Below are 2,709 nucleotides of genomic sequence, written 5' to 3'. Positions count from 1 at the left end.
CACCACTCCTATTTAGCTCTGGACTGTTCCTGTCACGCCCTGGCTCTGGGGACTCTTAAATGTTGAGCCAGGGTGTGGAGTTTCTACATTATATTTTCTATGTTGTAGGTTCTAGATCGTTTTGATCTATGTTGGCCAGGGTGGTTCCCAATCAGAGGCAGCTGTAGCTCGTTGTCTCTGATTGGGGACAATACTTAGGCAGCCTGTTTGGCACCAGTCGGTGTGGGATCTTGTTCCGTTAAGGTTTGTTTTGTGTAACCTAGGACTTCACGTTTCGTTTGTTTGTTGTTTTGGTTCGTGTGTTCAGTACTAATAAATATGTACGCTTATCACGCTGCGCGTGTGCCCAGGAAGAGAAAATAGCGATGTCTCAGGTGGGCAAATGGTGGTCATGGGAGGAGATATTCGCGGGGAAAGGGCCATGGGCAAAGGTAAATGCCCAGGCAAGAGAGGAGAAACGGCGCCAACCGTGCCGACGACGGACACCTGAGAGGCAACCCTAATAATTGTTTTGGGGGGGGCACACGGCGTGGATGACGGGGCAGCAGGAGGCAGCGACAGGGCGAATCTGCAGACTAGGAGAGGAGGCCACCAGGTTACGGAGGCTATTGGTCCAGAGGGAGCAGGAGTTAATTGGTCGGAGGGAGGAGCTACAGGAGGCAATAAGGGAGAAGGAGAGTGTAGAGGCACGGCGAGAGGAGCTGGTTAGGCAGCAGAAGGAGCGGGGGTTTATAAGGGAACCCAGTCCCGCTCCTCGCACCAAGAAAGTGGTGTGTGTCGCCAGCCCGGTTCGGCCCGTTCCTGATCCCCACACTAAGCCAGTGGTGCATGTTCCCAGTATGGCCCGACCCATTCCTGCTTCCCGCACAAGGCCAGTAGCTCAGTGTACTGCGCTTGACTTCGTTACCGCATACATGTCAGCCTGACATCTTGAGTGCCAGGTCTGCCTACGGCGGCCTTTCTCAATAGCAAGGCTATGCTCACTGAGTCTGTACATAGTCAAAGCTTTCCTTAACTTTGGGTCAGTCACAGTGGTCAGGTATTCTGCCACTGTGCTCTCTGTTTAGGGCCAAATAGCATTTTAGTTTGCTCTGTTTTTTTGTTAATTCTTTCCAATGTGTCAAGTAATTCTCTTTTTGTTTTCTCATGATTTGGTTGGGTCTAATTGTGTTGCTGTTGTTGTCCTGAGGCTCTGTGGGGTCTGTTTGTGTTTGTGAACAGAGTTCCAGGACCAGCTTACTTAGGGGACTCTTCTCCAAGTTCATATCTCTGTAGGTGATGGCTTTGTTATGGAAGGTTTGGGAATCGCTTCCTTTTAAGTGGTACTAGAATTTAACAGCTCTTTTCTAGATTTTGATAATTAGCGGGTATCGGCCTAATTCTGCTCTGCATGCATTATTTGGGGTTTTTCGTTGTACACAGAGGATATTTTTGCAGAATTCTGCATGCAGAGTCTCAATTTGGTGTTTGTCTCATTTTGTGAATTCTTGGTTGGTGAGCGGACCCCAGACCTCACAACCATAAAGGGCAATGGGTTTTATAACTGATTCAAGTATTTTTAGCCAGATCCTAATTGGTATGTTGAATTTTATGCTCCTCCCTTCTTGCCTTGTCTCTCAAATCGTTCACAGCTTTGTGGAAGTGTCACGCCCTGGCTCTGGGGACACTGTTATGGTGAGCCAGGGTGTGTAGATCTATGTATTATATTTCTGTGTTGGCCAGAGTGGTTCCCAATCAGAGGCAACGAGTGTCAGCTGTGGCTGGTTGTCTCTGATTGGGAGCCATACTTATAGAGGCTGTTTTCCCACATTAGTTGTGGGATCTTGTTTCTAGTTGGTTTGTGTTAGACCGTGAACTGTCACGTTATCGTTTGTTTATTTTGTCGTAATATCGCTAAATAAAGAGTATGTTTGCCTGCAACGCTGCGCCTTGGTCCTCATCTGTTCCTGACGATCGTGACAGAAGATCCCACCAAGACAGGACCAAGCAGCGTGAAGAGGAGAGAGGATGGACCTGGGATCAGTGGAGTAGGAGTCTCGACTGGGCCCAGCCAAGTGAAGAGCAGAGAGGCTGGTCTATGGAGCAATGGATTAAGAGTCTCGACTGGGCCAAGCCAAGGGAAGAGCAGAGTGGTTGGACTTTGGAGCAGTGGGGTGAGAGTCTGGCGAGAACTAGGGAGGCCTGGTCCACGGGGAGGAGAGACACCCAGACATTTTTTTTGGGGGGGGCTCATGACGTGGACGTCGGGGCAGCAGGAGGCCGCGATAGAGCGGTCCAGCGGGTTGACAGAGGAGGCCGCCAGGTTACGGGGGACACTGGTGTTAAAGGGGAAGGAAAGTGTGGAGGCACGGCGAGAGGTACTGGGGTGTGTTACCAGTCCGGTCCGGCCCGTTCCTGATCCCTGCATCGAGCCTGTGGTGCGTGTCGTCAGCCCAGCCTGGCCTGTTCCTGCTCCCCGCACCGAGCCTATGGTGCGCGTCGCCAGCCCGGCCCGGCCTGTTCCTACTCCCCGCACCAAGCCTATGGTGCGCGTCGCCAGCCCGGCCCGGCCTGTTCCTGCTCCCCGCAACAGGCCAATGGTGCGCGTCGCCAGCCCGGCCCGTTCTGTTCCTGCTCTCCGCACCAGGTCAATGGTGCGCGTCGCCAGTCCGTCGGCCCTTTCTGCTCCCCGCACCAAGCCAATGGTGCGCGTCGCCAGCCGGTCCGGCC

The sequence above is a fragment of the Coregonus clupeaformis genome, unplaced genomic scaffold (assembly GCF_020615455.1).
Source record: "Coregonus clupeaformis isolate EN_2021a unplaced genomic scaffold, ASM2061545v1 scaf0680, whole genome shotgun sequence".
In the NCBI taxonomy this organism is placed as follows: Eukaryota; Metazoa; Chordata; class Actinopteri; order Salmoniformes; family Salmonidae; genus Coregonus; species Coregonus clupeaformis.
The sequence above is the reverse complement of the archived record's forward strand: the minus strand, read 5'-3'. Positions refer to the sequence as shown.